Source organism: Clavelina lepadiformis, chromosome 4 (genome assembly GCF_947623445.1).
Source record: "Clavelina lepadiformis chromosome 4, kaClaLepa1.1, whole genome shotgun sequence".
Lineage (NCBI taxonomy): Eukaryota > Metazoa > Chordata > Ascidiacea > Aplousobranchia > Clavelinidae > Clavelina > Clavelina lepadiformis.
Genome location: NC_135243.1, coordinates 17190453 through 17206659, shown reverse-complemented (window position 1 = coordinate 17206659; position 16207 = coordinate 17190453). Strand labels below are relative to the sequence as shown.

Here is a 16207-nt window from a genome sequence, read left to right as displayed (position 1 = left end):
GACGCAGGTGTACAACATTTATCCCATAGACATTAATCGATCGTTTGACATCGATCAATCCATCCGCCCATCGTCTTCTTTTTTTTTTTTTTTTTTTTCCCCTCCTTCTCCTCCTCTTCTTCTTTTCCTCAGACTACTTTAATACAAACAAGAGTATCCCACCAGGGTGGGAGATGGGCCGAAGCAGCAGGTACTGCAATAGCTGCACAACCCTCAAACGAGCAGGCGCAAGCGCCTAGCGTCGTTCACCGTTCAAAAATCCGTTTAATCGAAGAGCAGTTCAATGAACTGCGTCCCAGGGATTAAACTGAGAAGAACAGATACTACACTTGATCTTAGCTCTTGAGAGCCGAGAAGCGATACCTCTAAATCTTCCCGGACTCTTTTTATTCTTCTCAAAATCCTCCTCGACCTCCAAACGTTCCTATATCGCCCGCCACAAGACGCCAAACTGACGAACTCAACCAGCCAGCAGACAGACGACAATCTTCTGGCCGCCGCCCAGTCACATGATTTGCTGCTTGATGGTTATTGGACCGTGACAGTGGAGATATTTTGTGTCTATCCCGTGGAGGCCATTTCTTGCATTTTTCAGCTTTTTGCTATCAAACTGGGAAATACCCTAAAACGATCGCTTTCATTAGTACTCACAACAAATGTAGTAACAGCAGCAGCAGCACAGTTGACTTGAAGAAACTTTCACAAGATAAATCGGGGATTTATCCATTTTATCAAACCATTCCTGCTGTCACACAGGGCCGACAGTCAATTTCTCATTTTACCCGTGACGCAGGTGTACAACATTTATCCCATAGACATTAATCGATCGTTTGACATCGATCAATCCATCCGCCCATCGTCTTCTTTTTTTTTTTTTTTTTTTTCCCCTCCTTCTCCTCCTCTTCTTCTTTTCCTCAGACTACTTTAATACAAACAAGAGTATCCCACCAGGGTGGGAGATGGGCCGAAGCAGCAGGTACTGCAATAGCTGCACAACCCTCAAACGAGCAGGCGCAAGCGCCTAGCGTCGTTCACCGTTCAAAAATCCGTTTAATCGAAGAGCAGTTCAATGAACTGCGTCCCAGGGATTAAACTGAGAAGAACAGATACTACACTTGATCTTAGCTCTTGAGAGCCGAGAAGCGATACCTCTAAATCTTCCCGGACTCTTTTTATTCTTCTCAAAATCCTCCTCGACCTCCAAACGTTCCTATATCGCCCGCCACAAGACGCCAAACTGACGAACTCAACCAGCCAGCAGACAGACGACAATCTTCTGGCCGCCGCCCAGTCACATGATTTGCTGCTTGATGGTTATTGGACCGTGACAGTGGAGATATTTTGTGTCTATCCCGTGGAGGCCATTTCTTGCATTTTTCAGCTTTTTGCTATCAAACTGGGAAATACCCTAAAACGATCGCTTTCATTAGTACTCACAACAAATGTAGTAACAGCAGCAGCAGCACAGTTGACTTGAAGAAACTTTCACAAGATAAATCGGGGATTTATCCATTTTATCAAACCATTCCTGCTGTCACACAGGGCCGACAGTCAATTTCTCATTTTACCCGTGACGCAGGTGTACAACATTTATCCCATAGACATTAATCGATCGTTTGACATCGATCAATCCATCCGCCCATCGTCTTCTTTTTTTTTTTTTTTTTTTTCCCCTCCTTCTCCTCCTCTTCTTCTTTTCCTCAGACTACTTTAATACAAACAAGAGTATCCCACCAGGGTGGGAGATGGGCCGAAGCAGCAGGTACTGCAATAGCTGCACAACCCTCAAACGAGCAGGCGCAAGCGCCTAGCGTCGTTCACCGTTCAAAAATCCGTTTAATCGAAGAGCAGTTCAATGAACTGCGTCCCAGGGATTAAACTGAGAAGAACAGATACTACACTTTTTTTTTTTTTTTTTTTTTCATTGAGCAGTGATGAGGTCGGCGTTCGCCTTCCCCCCCCCTGCCAAGTGGAGGATTTGGGGTATAAGAGAGCTAGGGGTCTCCTCTGCCTATCTTCCGATAGACAAGGGATTTCCTAACCTTAATGACTTCTCGTTTGCTCACAAGTGTTACGAGCAGGGGCAAGCCGAAACCCCGGTGAAAGGTGGAAGGTGGTATGTTCGGGAAAGGGAACCAAACTCGGCGGCATCAACCGAGACCCTTTCTACATCAGTAAACTGATGGACCACTACACTTGATCTTAGCTCTTGAGAGCCGAGAAGCGATACCTCTAAATCTTCCCGGACTCTTTTTATTCTTCTCAAAATCCTCCTCGACCTCCAAACGTTCCTATATCGCCCGCCACAAGACGCCAAACTGACGAACTCAACCAGCCAGCAGACAGACGACAATCTTCTGGCCGCCGCCCAGTCACATGATTTGCTGCTTGATGGTTATTGGACCGTGACAGTGGAGATATTTTGTGTCTATCCCGTGGAGGCCATTTCTTGCATTTTTCAGCTTTTTGCTATCAAACTGGGAAATACCCTAAAACGATCGCTTTCATTAGTACTCACAACAAATGTAGTAACAGCAGCAGCAGCACAGTTGACTTGAAGAAACTTTCACAAGATAAATCGGGGATTTATCCATTTTATCAAACCATTCCTGCTGTCACACAGGGCCGACAGTCAATTTCTCATTTTACCCGTGACGCAGGTGTACAACATTTATCCCATAGACATTAATCGATCGTTTGACATCGATCAATCCATCCGCCCATCGTCTTCTTTTTTTTTTTTTTTTTTTTCCCCTCCTTCTCCTCCTCTTCTTCTTTTCCTCAGACTACTTTAATACAAACAAGAGTATCCCACCAGGGTGGGAGATGGGCCGAAGCAGCAGGTACTGCAATAGCTGCACAACCCTCAAACGAGCAGGCGCAAGCGCCTAGCGTCGTTCACCGTTCAAAAATCCGTTTAATCGAAGAGCAGTTCAATGAACTGCGTCCCAGGGATTAAACTGAGAAGAACAGATACTACACTTGATCTTAGCTCTTGAGAGCCGAGAAGCGATACCTCTAAATCTTCCCGGACTCTTTTTATTCTTCTCAAAATCCTCCTCGACCTCCAAACGTTCCTATATCGCCCGCCACAAGACGCCAAACTGACGAACTCAACCAGCCAGCAGACAGACGACAATCTTCTGGCCGCCGCCCAGTCACATGATTTGCTGCTTGATGGTTATTGGACCGTGACAGTGGAGATATTTTGTGTCTATCCCGTGGAGGCCATTTCTTGCATTTTTCAGCTTTTTGCTATCAAACTGGGAAATACCCTAAAACGATCGCTTTCATTAGTACTCACAACAAATGTAGTAACAGCAGCAGCAGCACAGTTGACTTGAAGAAACTTTCACAAGATAAATCGGGGATTTATCCATTTTATCAAACCATTCCTGCTGTCACACAGGGCCGACAGTCAATTTCTCATTTTACCCGTGACGCAGGTGTACAACATTTATCCCATAGACATTAATCGATCGTTTGACATCGATCAATCCATCCGCCCATCGTCTTCTTTTTTTTTTTTTTTTTTTTCCCCTCCTTCTCCTCCTCTTCTTCTTTTCCTCAGACTACTTTAATACAAACAAGAGTATCCCACCAGGGTGGGAGATGGGCCGAAGCAGCAGGTACTGCAATAGCTGCACAACCCTCAAACGAGCAGGCGCAAGCGCCTAGCGTCGTTCACCGTTCAAAAATCCGTTTAATCGAAGAGCAGTTCAATGAACTGCGTCCCAGGGATTAAACTGAGAAGAACAGATACTACACTTTTTTTTTTTTTTTTTTTTTTTTTTTTTTTTTTTTTTTTTGAGAGAAAAGAAAAAAGGAGGATTATGTACTTTTCTTTAGGAAGTTTAAGATAATTACTTGTATCGTTTATATTTATTTATTATTTTATCATATTTTTTTATTCTATTGGTACATCTTAAGGATGTATTTAGTATTATATATGTTAAATATAAGATATGATGCTATGATAGTTGTCTTAAGGTAAGGTATGGGTTTATTTATGCATATTCCATATTTTTCATTTTATATATATTGTGGTCTAGGTCTATGTATAGTTTATTTAGGTTAACTTTAGTATTATTTCCTGTTTATGACCAAGTAAGCCTATTATATCTGATAGTTATAGTATGTGATGCTGTAACAGACATCTTAGGGTAATTTATATATATATTCATTTATCATGTACAGTATTTTATTATATTATTGTATATATATTGTGGTTTAGTCTTATATATAGGTTATTTAGGTTAATTTCAGTATTATTCTTGTTTATGATCAACTAGGCCTATTTTATCTGCTAAGTATAGGATGTGATGCTGACAGGCATCTTAAGGTATATATATATTGTCGTTTGTTGGGTTCCGAGGATATATTATATATATATATGTTGCTTTCTAGGCCTATATATAGATTATTTAGGTTAAGTTCAGTATGGTCTAATATTCTCAAGTTCTATTTCTATAATTAGAGTAAACTGTCAGTCATCTGTCGTTGCTTTATTTATTTATTTCTCTTTGTTGGTGATCTAGGGATGATTTTATCCAAATCTTGGTTCCGTGAAGTTGATGGTTTCTTCTTTTCTTGGGATGTTGCTTGATTTTTGATGATTTTGAATTTGCATTTTATTTTCCATAATGTTTCCTGCATTTTTCTGTTAGTGTTGGTAATGTATTTATTGCTTTTGTCTTGATTTTCTTTCAGCTGGATGATTTCTTCTCTGTATATTGTTAATAGTTTCCTGATGATGTTGATTTTTGGCATGTCATTTGGAAGTAGGTTGTACATGATGGCTCGTTGTAGATTGGAAAGTTGGGTGTTGGTTTCTTCTTTGATTGTGTCGATAATGTACTTTCTAATAATATTTGTAGTTTTACATTGGAGTAAGACATGATTTATGGTGTCCCTTTCTGTTGAGCAGAGTTTACATTTTACTTTGCGAATTTCATTAGATTTTGTCTTGTATAATTTTTTCTTGTCGTAGAAGGATCCACAGATGAAGGCTTTGTGTGCTACTTTGTATGATAGTGATTGTTCTGCTAGGGTGAAGAAGTTGCAGTTTTTTATTTTTAAAAGAATATTTGTCCATGGAATTGGTTGATCTTGGTCATCTTTGATGTCAGATTGGGTGCATTTTTGTTCCAGAAGGGTACGGTACAATTCTTTTGATGTTGTCGCGTGCATCTTATAGGCTAGGAGGTTGTATTTTTGAAGGATGTCCCATCTTTTTTTCCATGTTTCATTTGGTTTGGGTCGATGCGGTATAGAATTGGAGTAGATGTTTGGATTGATTTGTTTTACGAGGGTTCCCATGTTGTACCTGGCCCATTGTATGAAAAAGGAGTTTTCATAATTATCTTCTTGTATTGTGGTTGTCATTGAGATTAAGTATGTTGTAGCACATTTCATTTCTATGTCTGGTATTTGAAGTCCTCCTTTGTTGTAGGGTGCAATAAGTTGTTTTCTTGCTTGAGGTTCTATGATTTGGGGATACCATAGAAATTTGAAGATTTTGTTTTCTATTTGATTTATAGTACTCTGTCTAGGGTAGAAGATGGCTGCAACTTGTAGTATATGTGGTAGGATGAGGGCATTGATGATATTTTTTCTTCCCAGTAATGATAATCTTCTGGATTTGTGTTGATTTATTATCTTCTCGATTTTGTTAAGGGTTTGATTCCAGTTGATGTTGGCGGTGTTTTCTGTCATCGAAAAAATGATTCCTAGGATTTTGCTTGTGTTTTCTTTGGTGCTATTTGGGATGATTTGTTTAATTTCATTATAGAGTGGGTCCGAGTTGCAGCAAATGATGGTTTTGTTTTGATTAATTTTTAGTCCTGATTGTCTTGAGAAATTTCGTAAGGTCTCGATTATTTCGTTCAGTGATTCTTTTTCTTGAATGAAGAATGTGATATCATCAGCATATTGTTGGACCGTCAGATGCTGATTTCCCACAGAGCATCCATGAATGTTGGGATTTTGGATGATTTTATATGTCAGGGTGTTAATAGCTATTATGAATAGCAGCATGCTTAAAGGGCATCCTTGTCTTACTCCTGATTGAACGTTGATTGGGTTGGTTAGGTTTTGACTTATGCGGATTCTTGCTTGAGGATTTTTGTACATGATTTTTATCCATTTGATGATCGTTTTTGGTATGTTCATACGTTTCAGTGTCATGATGATGAATTGATGGCTGAGGTTGTCGAATGCTTTTTTAAAGTCAAATTGTAGGATGGCCAATCTTGATTTTGTGTCCTGGGATTGTTCCATTGCTGCTTGTATATTGAGATGTATTTTTCTAATGTTTCTTCCAGGAAGTCCACATTGTTGGTGTTGAAGGATGTGGTCTTGAACGTACGGTATCAGTTTATTTTTTAGAATCATACTCAGAATTTTATAGTCTGTGTTTAATAATGCTATAGGCCTCCAGTTCTTTATTTCTTCTTTGTTTCCTTTTTTTGGTAGTAGTGTTATGATTGCCATATACTGTGATGGAGTTAGTATTCCTCTCAGATAGGTGTTGTTGTATATTTCTTGCAGTATTGGAAGCAGGATTTGTTGATGTGCTTTATAAAATTCTGTGGTTAGGCCGTCGGATCCGGGGGACTTGTTGTTGTGTAATTGCTCTATTGCTGTCTTGATTTCTTCTTTTGATACAAATGGTGTTGGTTCTTTTTCATTATCTGATGTTATAGGTGGTATTGTTGATAGATATTGTTGGCATTCTTCTTTTGATGGTTGTGTGTCTTGGTTCCATAGTTGATCGTAAAAATCATATGCAATTTGTTCAATTCCTTCTATTTGTGTGATTTTTGTTCCTTGTGCATTGATTAAGCATTGTATGTCTTTTTTCCCTTGTTTCTTGTTTTCGCTTCTGTAGAATAGTTTTGTTGGCTCTTCGGCATCATCAAATATTTTTGTTCTGGATCTTGTCATTGCTCCTTTGTCTCTTTGTACCTGTATTTTCTTTATAGATTCTTGTATTTTCATGAGTTCATTTTGGTCTGTAGGGTTCGTCGAGTTTTTGATAGTTTCTCTTCGATATTGATAGTATATCATTTTTTCCTTTTGTTGTTTGTGTATTTGTTTTGAGAGTTTTTGATAATGTTGTCTCAATTTTCTTTTTGTGTAGTCCCACCATTCTAGGGGGTCTGTTGTTCTTCTCGGGTTTTCGATAAAGTTTCTAATTACAGTATCAGTGCTTGTGTGTTCCATTTCCTGATTGAGAATAGATGAGTTTAGTTTCCATAAGTTTATTTGTCTTCTTCTTGGTGGGGTTGAGAATCTTAGTGCAATTAATGGTCCATATTTGTGATCGGAGAAGTGGTTATTCACATAAGTAGATTGGATGGTCTTGGTCTGTAGATCTTTTGGGATGTAAATTCGGTCTATTCTTGTAGCCGATTTTTTTGTAATATATGAGAAGACGTTCTTTTGGGGATGGAAGCATCGGTAGGAGTCGCATAGTTGAGTTTTGGTGATAAGATTTCTCAGTGTTTCTTGGTCTGGTCTTGCTTGGGTTGGATTTATTGTATCTTCAGAATCAATTATCATATTGAAGTCACCTGCCATGATGATTTCATTGGATGTATTCGTTTCTATGTGTTGTGCCAGTTGTAGGATTTGTTCTTTCCTGCAGAGTACGTTTTGATATGCTCCACCTGATTTCAAATATACATTTATGATTGAGATTTCCTTGTCTGCTATACTTATATTAAGTTGCTGGATTCTATTTTTGATGATAATGTGTTGGTCTTTAAGAAGAAGTCTTTCTCTATTTTTCCGAGTGATGATACAAGTACCATTTTTGAATTGTTTTGTCGTTGTTCTTTTTTCTTCTGTGTTTAGATATATTTCTAGGTTGAGGTTTTGTGTCCACATTCGGATGGTTTCCTTGTCGATGAGGTGGGTTTCTTGAAGGCAGAGGATGTCTATTTTATTGTTAACTATGTATTGTTCTATGTCTTGTAGGGAAGGCATGATGCTATTACAGTTTATTGATGCTATCGCTATGCTAATGCCCTCCATCGGAAAGATTTCTTCAGTTGCTTGTTGTTTGATGTTGATTTAGTGAGGGGATGTTGATTTGCTTCTTTGTTTTTTTGGTGTGGGAGTGTCACTGCCAGATGTGCCTCTCCCTCTTTTTTCTTGAACTTGAAATTTTTCAAATGTTTTAAGGGTGCTGGGGTTTGTTGAATTTAGTAATTGTTCAAGGTAACTCGCGCTTTCTTCTATAGACGTGGTGGTGTCTATGTCCGTGTCCATTATGCTGTTGTTTGGGGCGGTGTTTGTGTCGGATTGTACGTCGTCTTCTAGGGAGCTATCTGTTTCCATGTTTTTGTTGGTTTTGGAGCTGCATCCTTGCTCATCTGATTTTTGTTGAGGTTCTTGCTGCGGGGGGGTTTTGTGGAGTCTTGTTGTTTCGTCTTGTTGATTTGTGGAGTTTGTTTCTGATTTGTTTTGAGTGGTTTGGGAGGGTGTGTTGAGGACGGCATTTCTGTAGGAGACGATTCCTTTTCCCGTCGGTTGAGTTTGTACTGGTGGAGTTGTTTTTTTCGGACACTCTTGAATGTTGTGTCCTGTTGCCTTGCAATAATTACATCTGTTTCGTTTCCTTGTCGACATAATTATTTCAACCGGTTTCCCATTAATTGTGATTTCTTCTGGAATGTTATTTTCTTTAATGTCCTCGATAAGGAGGTGCAGGTATGAGTTGCGGAATTCTGGAAACTCTCGGTAATGGCCAAATTGTTGACGTAGAAGTTTACCCCATTGTTGTTGTGTGACAATATCGGCGAGTTCTTCTAGTGGTGTTTCAAAAGGAACTGGGTGGAGGGTGATGGTTGTTGCCGGGGGTCTTGGTTCTTGCACTGTGATCCCGATTTGAGTACCATCATTTAGATGGATGAGTTGTCTTGTTGAAAATCTTCTTTTAAAGAAGTGCATTTGTTCTGCACTGTTTTCTGCCTTGAAGGTGATGGAATATAATTTTCTTATGTGGTTGATCTGAGTGATACCAAAGATTTCTTTTTTGGCGTGTGAGAATGGTCCTTCCGCTCGGAAGAGGTTCATGAAGTCGCTTATGTTGAATGGGTAATCGGTTGGACATTGTACCTCGAAGTTAAGGGTACGAACTTGTTTGAAAAGAACCATTTTTGAATAATGGTATTCGTTAGGGGGATTTCCGCAAAAAAGGCGGGAAAAATGGCGTGGTTAGGCTAGGCCTAGTTAGAAAGCCTTCTAAAGGCGTTCTAGCGTAATTAAAAGGAAAAACCTTGACTTTTTTAGGTTATATATCCTATATTTAGGCTAATTACCAAAAATCAGAACTTAAGATAGGGTATTTCCTACGTTCTAAGTAAATGAAAAAAAAGCCGGCAAATTTTCCGACTTTTTAGGTTTAGCTCTAAAAAGAGCTTTTTGTTGAAAACTGAGAAAACTTTCTGTGAGAAAGTTTTAGATAATTACTTTATAGAGATTTTAAACCATAGATAGCTCACTAAGACTGTCTGATCGCTGAGATATTCTGAGATATAGATCTGGACCTGAGGAGCTCGAAAATGACGTCCGAACCCGACTGATACTACACTTGATCTTAGCTCTTGAGAGCCGAGAAGCGATACCTCTAAATCTTCCCGGACTCTTTTTATTCTTCTCAAAATCCTCCTCGACCTCCAAACGTTCCTATATCGCCCGCCACAAGACGCCAAACTGACGAACTCAACCAGCCAGCAGACAGACGACAATCTTCTGGCCGCCGCCCAGTCACATGATTTGCTGCTTGATGGTTATTGGACCGTGACAGTGGAGATATTTTGTGTCTATCCCGTGGAGGCCATTTCTTGCATTTTTCAGCTTTTTGCTATCAAACTGGGAAATACCCTAAAACGATCGCTTTCATTAGTACTCACAACAAATGTAGTAACAGCAGCAGCAGCACAGTTGACTTGAAGAAACTTTCACAAGATAAATCGGGGATTTATCCATTTTATCAAACCATTCCTGCTGTCACACAGGGCCGACAGTCAATTTCTCATTTTACCCGTGACGCAGGTGTACAACATTTATCCCATAGACATTAATCGATCGTTTGACATCGATCAATCCATCCGCCCATCGTCTTCTTTTTTTTTTTTTTTTTTTTCCCCTCCTTCTCCTCCTCTTCTTCTTTTCCTCAGACTACTTTAATACAAACAAGAGTATCCCACCAGGGTGGGAGATGGGCCGAAGCAGCAGGTACTGCAATAGCTGCACAACCCTCAAACGAGCAGGCGCAAGCGCCTAGCGTCGTTCACCGTTCAAAAATCCGTTTAATCGAAGAGCAGTTCAATGAACTGCGTCCCAGGGATTAAACTGAGAAGAACAGATACTACACTTGATCTTAGCTCTTGAGAGCCGAGAAGCGATACCTCTAAATCTTCCCGGACTCTTTTTATTCTTCTCAAAATCCTCCTCGACCTCCAAACGTTCCTATATCGCCCGCCACAAGACGCCAAACTGACGAACTCAACCAGCCAGCAGACAGACGACAATCTTCTGGCCGCCGCCCAGTCACATGATTTGCTGCTTGATGGTTATTGGACCGTGACAGTGGAGATATTTTGTGTCTATCCCGTGGAGGCCATTTCTTGCATTTTTCAGCTTTTTGCTATCAAACTGGGAAATACCCTAAAACGATCGCTTTCATTAGTACTCACAACAAATGTAGTAACAGCAGCAGCAGCACAGTTGACTTGAAGAAACTTTCACAAGATAAATCGGGGATTTATCCATTTTATCAAACCATTCCTGCTGTCACACAGGGCCGACAGTCAATTTCTCATTTTACCCGTGACGCAGGTGTACAACATTTATCCCATAGACATTAATCGATCGTTTGACATCGATCAATCCATCCGCCCATCGTCTTCTTTTTTTTTTTTTTTTTTTTCCCCTCCTTCTCCTCCTCTTCTTCTTTTCCTCAGACTACTTTAATACAAACAAGAGTATCCCACCAGGGTGGGAGATGGGCCGAAGCAGCAGGTACTGCAATAGCTGCACAACCCTCAAACGAGCAGGCGCAAGCGCCTAGCGTCGTTCACCGTTCAAAAATCCGTTTAATCGAAGAGCAGTTCAATGAACTGCGTCCCAGGGATTAAACTGAGAAGAACAGATACTACACTTGATCTTAGCTCTTGAGAGCCGAGAAGCGATACCTCTAAATCTTCCCGGACTCTTTTTATTCTTCTCAAAATCCTCCTCGACCTCCAAACGTTCCTATATCGCCCGCCACAAGACGCCAAACTGACGAACTCAACCAGCCAGCAGACAGACGACAATCTTCTGGCCGCCGCCCAGTCACATGATTTGCTGCTTGATGGTTATTGGACCGTGACAGTGGAGATATTTTGTGTCTATCCCGTGGAGGCCATTTCTTGCATTTTTCAGCTTTTTGCTATCAAACTGGGAAATACCCTAAAACGATCGCTTTCATTAGTACTCACAACAAATGTAGTAACAGCAGCAGCAGCACAGTTGACTTGAAGAAACTTTCACAAGATAAATCGGGGATTTATCCATTTTATCAAACCATTCCTGCTGTCACACAGGGCCGACAGTCAATTTCTCATTTTACCCGTGACGCAGGTGTACAACATTTATCCCATAGACATTAATCGATCGTTTGACATCGATCAATCCATCCGCCCATCGTCTTCTTTTTTTTTTTTTTTTTTTTCCCCTCCTTCTCCTCCTCTTCTTCTTTTCCTCAGACTACTTTAATACAAACAAGAGTATCCCACCAGGGTGGGAGATGGGCCGAAGCAGCAGGTACTGCAATAGCTGCACAACCCTCAAACGAGCAGGCGCAAGCGCCTAGCGTCGTTCACCGTTCAAAAATCCGTTTAATCGAAGAGCAGTTCAATGAACTGCGTCCCAGGGATTAAACTGAGAAGAACAGATACTACACTTGATCTTAGCTCTTGAGAGCCGAGAAGCGATACCTCTAAATCTTCCCGGACTCTTTTTATTCTTCTCAAAATCCTCCTCGACCTCCAAACGTTCCTATATCGCCCGCCACAAGACGCCAAACTGACGAACTCAACCAGCCAGCAGACAGACGACAATCTTCTGGCCGCCGCCCAGTCACATGATTTGCTGCTTGATGGTTATTGGACCGTGACAGTGGAGATATTTTGTGTCTATCCCGTGGAGGCCATTTCTTGCATTTTTCAGCTTTTTGCTATCAAACTGGGAAATACCCTAAAACGATCGCTTTCATTAGTACTCACAACAAATGTAGTAACAGCAGCAGCAGCACAGTTGACTTGAAGAAACTTTCACAAGATAAATCGGGGATTTATCCATTTTATCAAACCATTCCTGCTGTCACACAGGGCCGACAGTCAATTTCTCATTTTACCCGTGACGCAGGTGTACAACATTTATCCCATAGACATTAATCGATCGTTTGACATCGATCAATCCATCCGCCCATCGTCTTCTTTTTTTTTTTTTTTTTTTTCCCCTCCTTCTCCTCCTCTTCTTCTTTTCCTCAGACTACTTTAATACAAACAAGAGTATCCCACCAGGGTGGGAGATGGGCCGAAGCAGCAGGTACTGCAATAGCTGCACAACCCTCAAACGAGCAGGCGCAAGCGCCTAGCGTCGTTCACCGTTCAAAAATCCGTTTAATCGAAGAGCAGTTCAATGAACTGCGTCCCAGGGATTAAACTGAGAAGAACAGATACTACACTTGATCTTAGCTCTTGAGAGCCGAGAAGCGATACCTCTAAATCTTCCCGGACTCTTTTTATTCTTCTCAAAATCCTCCTCGACCTCCAAACGTTCCTATATCGCCCGCCACAAGACGCCAAACTGACGAACTCAACCAGCCAGCAGACAGACGACAATCTTCTGGCCGCCGCCCAGTCACATGATTTGCTGCTTGATGGTTATTGGACCGTGACAGTGGAGATATTTTGTGTCTATCCCGTGGAGGCCATTTCTTGCATTTTTCAGCTTTTTGCTATCAAACTGGGAAATACCCTAAAACGATCGCTTTCATTAGTACTCACAACAAATGTAGTAACAGCAGCAGCAGCACAGTTGACTTGAAGAAACTTTCACAAGATAAATCGGGGATTTATCCATTTTATCAAACCATTCCTGCTGTCACACAGGGCCGACAGTCAATTTCTCATTTTACCCGTGACGCAGGTGTACAACATTTATCCCATAGACATTAATCGATCGTTTGACATCGATCAATCCATCCGCCCATCGTCTTCTTTTTTTTTTTTTTTTTTTTCCCCTCCTTCTCCTCCTCTTCTTCTTTTCCTCAGACTACTTTAATACAAACAAGAGTATCCCACCAGGGTGGGAGATGGGCCGAAGCAGCAGGTACTGCAATAGCTGCACAACCCTCAAACGAGCAGGCGCAAGCGCCTAGCGTCGTTCACCGTTCAAAAATCCGTTTAATCGAAGAGCAGTTCAATGAACTGCGTCCCAGGGATTAAACTGAGAAGAACAGATACTACACTTGATCTTAGCTCTTGAGAGCCGAGAAGCGATACCTCTAAATCTTCCCGGACTCTTTTTATTCTTCTCAAAATCCTCCTCGACCTCCAAACGTTCCTATATCGCCCGCCACAAGACGCCAAACTGACGAACTCAACCAGCCAGCAGACAGACGACAATCTTCTGGCCGCCGCCCAGTCACATGATTTGCTGCTTGATGGTTATTGGACCGTGACAGTGGAGATATTTTGTGTCTATCCCGTGGAGGCCATTTCTTGCATTTTTCAGCTTTTTGCTATCAAACTGGGAAATACCCTAAAACGATCGCTTTCATTAGTACTCACAACAAATGTAGTAACAGCAGCAGCAGCACAGTTGACTTGAAGAAACTTTCACAAGATAAATCGGGGATTTATCCATTTTATCAAACCATTCCTGCTGTCACACAGGGCCGACAGTCAATTTCTCATTTTACCCGTGACGCAGGTGTACAACATTTATCCCATAGACATTAATCGATCGTTTGACATCGATCAATCCATCCGCCCATCGTCTTCTTTTTTTTTTTTTTTTTTTTCCCCTCCTTCTCCTCCTCTTCTTCTTTTCCTCAGACTACTTTAATACAAACAAGAGTATCCCACCAGGGTGGGAGATGGGCCGAAGCAGCAGGTACTGCAATAGCTGCACAACCCTCAAACGAGCAGGCGCAAGCGCCTAGCGTCGTTCACCGTTCAAAAATCCGTTTAATCGAAGAGCAGTTCAATGAACTGCGTCCCAGGGATTAAACTGAGAAGAACAGATACTACACTTGATCTTAGCTCTTGAGAGCCGAGAAGCGATACCTCTAAATCTTCCCGGACTCTTTTTATTCTTCTCAAAATCCTCCTCGACCTCCAAACGTTCCTATATCGCCCGCCACAAGACGCCAAACTGACGAACTCAACCAGCCAGCAGACAGACGACAATCTTCTGGCCGCCGCCCAGTCACATGATTTGCTGCTTGATGGTTATTGGACCGTGACAGTGGAGATATTTTGTGTCTATCCCGTGGAGGCCATTTCTTGCATTTTTCAGCTTTTTGCTATCAAACTGGGAAATACCCTAAAACGATCGCTTTCATTAGTACTCACAACAAATGTAGTAACAGCAGCAGCAGCACAGTTGACTTGAAGAAACTTTCACAAGATAAATCGGGGATTTATCCATTTTATCAAACCATTCCTGCTGTCACACAGGGCCGACAGTCAATTTCTCATTTTACCCGTGACGCAGGTGTACAACATTTATCCCATAGACATTAATCGATCGTTTGACATCGATCAATCCATCCGCCCATCGTCTTCTTTTTTTTTTTTTTTTTTTTCCCCTCCTTCTCCTCCTCTTCTTCTTTTCCTCAGACTACTTTAATACAAACAAGAGTATCCCACCAGGGTGGGAGATGGGCCGAAGCAGCAGGTACTGCAATAGCTGCACAACCCTCAAACGAGCAGGCGCAAGCGCCTAGCGTCGTTCACCGTTCAAAAATCCGTTTAATCGAAGAGCAGTTCAATGAACTGCGTCCCAGGGATTAAACTGAGAAGAACAGATACTACACTTGATCTTAGCTCTTGAGAGCCGAGAAGCGATACCTCTAAATCTTCCCGGACTCTTTTTATTCTTCTCAAAATCCTCCTCGACCTCCAAACGTTCCTATATCGCCCGCCACAAGACGCCAAACTGACGAACTCAACCAGCCAGCAGACAGACGACAATCTTCTGGCCGCCGCCCAGTCACATGATTTGCTGCTTGATGGTTATTGGACCGTGACAGTGGAGATATTTTGTGTCTATCCCGTGGAGGCCATTTCTTGCATTTTTCAGCTTTTTGCTATCAAACTGGGAAATACCCTAAAACGATCGCTTTCATTAGTACTCACAACAAATGTAGTAACAGCAGCAGCAGCACAGTTGACTTGAAGAAACTTTCACAAGATAAATCGGGGATTTATCCATTTTATCAAACCATTCCTGCTGTCACACAGGGCCGACAGTCAATTTCTCATTTTACCCGTGACGCAGGTGTACAACATTTATCCCATAGACATTAATCGATCGTTTGACATCGATCAATCCATCCGCCCATCGTCTTCTTTTTTTTTTTTTTTTTTTTCCCCTCCTTCTCCTCCTCTTCTTCTTTTCCTCAGACTACTTTAATACAAACAAGAGTATCCCACCAGGGTGGGAGATGGGCCGAAGCAGCAGGTACTGCAATAGCTGCACAACCCTCAAACGAGCAGGCGCAAGCGCCTAGCGTCGTTCACCGTTCAAAAATCCGTTTAATCGAAGAGCAGTTCAATGAACTGCGTCCCAGGGATTAAACTGAGAAGAACAGATACTACACTTTTTTTTTTTTTTCTTTTATTTCAACGATATTAAAATTCCAAATAAGAAGAAAGAAATACAAGTAGTTTCGATCGATGATGTAGAACATATGTCCATGCGTTATAGTAATAATGGGGCAATCACATATTCGATAATACAGTTTTATCCAATTGAATAATACAAAATCAGAATAGTTATTTTTAATTGTATGATATACACAGAAAATGTATGAATTAATAAGAGATCAGATTAGGGGAATTTCAAAAAAGCCGGTACAATTTTGAGAATCCAGTTTCCACAGAAAATAAAATGTATACATATGAGTAATACATATAAAGGT

General features: G+C 41.2%; 11 non-coding genes and 2 pseudogenes across 11 annotated transcripts; all 13 read right to left on the bottom strand.

The window, feature by feature from the left end:
* Positions 1 to 168: 168 nt before the first annotated feature.
* LOC143457648 (U2 spliceosomal RNA) lies at positions 169 to 361 on the bottom strand. Its single transcript, XR_013117334.1, has one exon. It is a non-coding gene; the product is annotated as a U2 spliceosomal RNA (small nuclear RNA).
* A 593-nt stretch (positions 362 to 954) lies between these two features.
* Positions 955 to 1147, bottom strand: LOC143457647 (U2 spliceosomal RNA). Its single transcript, XR_013117333.1, has one exon. It is a non-coding gene; the product is annotated as a U2 spliceosomal RNA (small nuclear RNA).
* Positions 1148 to 1740: 593 nt separating this feature from the next.
* On the bottom strand, positions 1741 to 1936 carry LOC143457908 (U2 spliceosomal RNA). Its single transcript, XR_013117564.1, has one exon. It is a non-coding gene; the product is annotated as a U2 spliceosomal RNA (small nuclear RNA).
* An 885-nt stretch (positions 1937 to 2821) lies between these two features.
* Positions 2822 to 3014, bottom strand: LOC143457646 (U2 spliceosomal RNA). Its single transcript, XR_013117332.1, has one exon. It is a non-coding gene; the product is annotated as a U2 spliceosomal RNA (small nuclear RNA).
* A 593-nt stretch (positions 3015 to 3607) lies between these two features.
* Positions 3608 to 3823, bottom strand: LOC143457891 (U2 spliceosomal RNA; annotated as a pseudogene).
* A 6400-nt stretch (positions 3824 to 10223) lies between these two features.
* LOC143457645 (U2 spliceosomal RNA) lies at positions 10224 to 10416 on the bottom strand. The gene has a single exon (XR_013117331.1). It is a non-coding gene; the product is annotated as a U2 spliceosomal RNA (small nuclear RNA).
* A 593-nt stretch (positions 10417 to 11009) lies between these two features.
* On the bottom strand, positions 11010 to 11202 carry LOC143457644 (U2 spliceosomal RNA). Its single transcript, XR_013117330.1, has one exon. It is a non-coding gene; the product is annotated as a U2 spliceosomal RNA (small nuclear RNA).
* Positions 11203 to 11795: 593 nt separating this feature from the next.
* LOC143457643 (U2 spliceosomal RNA) lies at positions 11796 to 11988 on the bottom strand. Its single transcript, XR_013117329.1, has one exon. It is a non-coding gene; the product is annotated as a U2 spliceosomal RNA (small nuclear RNA).
* Positions 11989 to 12581: 593 nt separating this feature from the next.
* On the bottom strand, positions 12582 to 12774 carry LOC143457642 (U2 spliceosomal RNA). Its single transcript, XR_013117328.1, has one exon. It is a non-coding gene; the product is annotated as a U2 spliceosomal RNA (small nuclear RNA).
* A 593-nt stretch (positions 12775 to 13367) lies between these two features.
* Positions 13368 to 13560, bottom strand: LOC143457641 (U2 spliceosomal RNA). The gene has a single exon (XR_013117327.1). It is a non-coding gene; the product is annotated as a U2 spliceosomal RNA (small nuclear RNA).
* A 593-nt stretch (positions 13561 to 14153) lies between these two features.
* LOC143457640 (U2 spliceosomal RNA) lies at positions 14154 to 14346 on the bottom strand. Its single transcript, XR_013117326.1, has one exon. It is a non-coding gene; the product is annotated as a U2 spliceosomal RNA (small nuclear RNA).
* Positions 14347 to 14939: 593 nt separating this feature from the next.
* LOC143457638 (U2 spliceosomal RNA) lies at positions 14940 to 15132 on the bottom strand. Its single transcript, XR_013117324.1, has one exon. It is a non-coding gene; the product is annotated as a U2 spliceosomal RNA (small nuclear RNA).
* A 593-nt stretch (positions 15133 to 15725) lies between these two features.
* On the bottom strand, positions 15726 to 15945 carry LOC143457895 (U2 spliceosomal RNA; annotated as a pseudogene).
* Between the last annotated feature and the right edge of the window lie 262 nt (positions 15946 to 16207).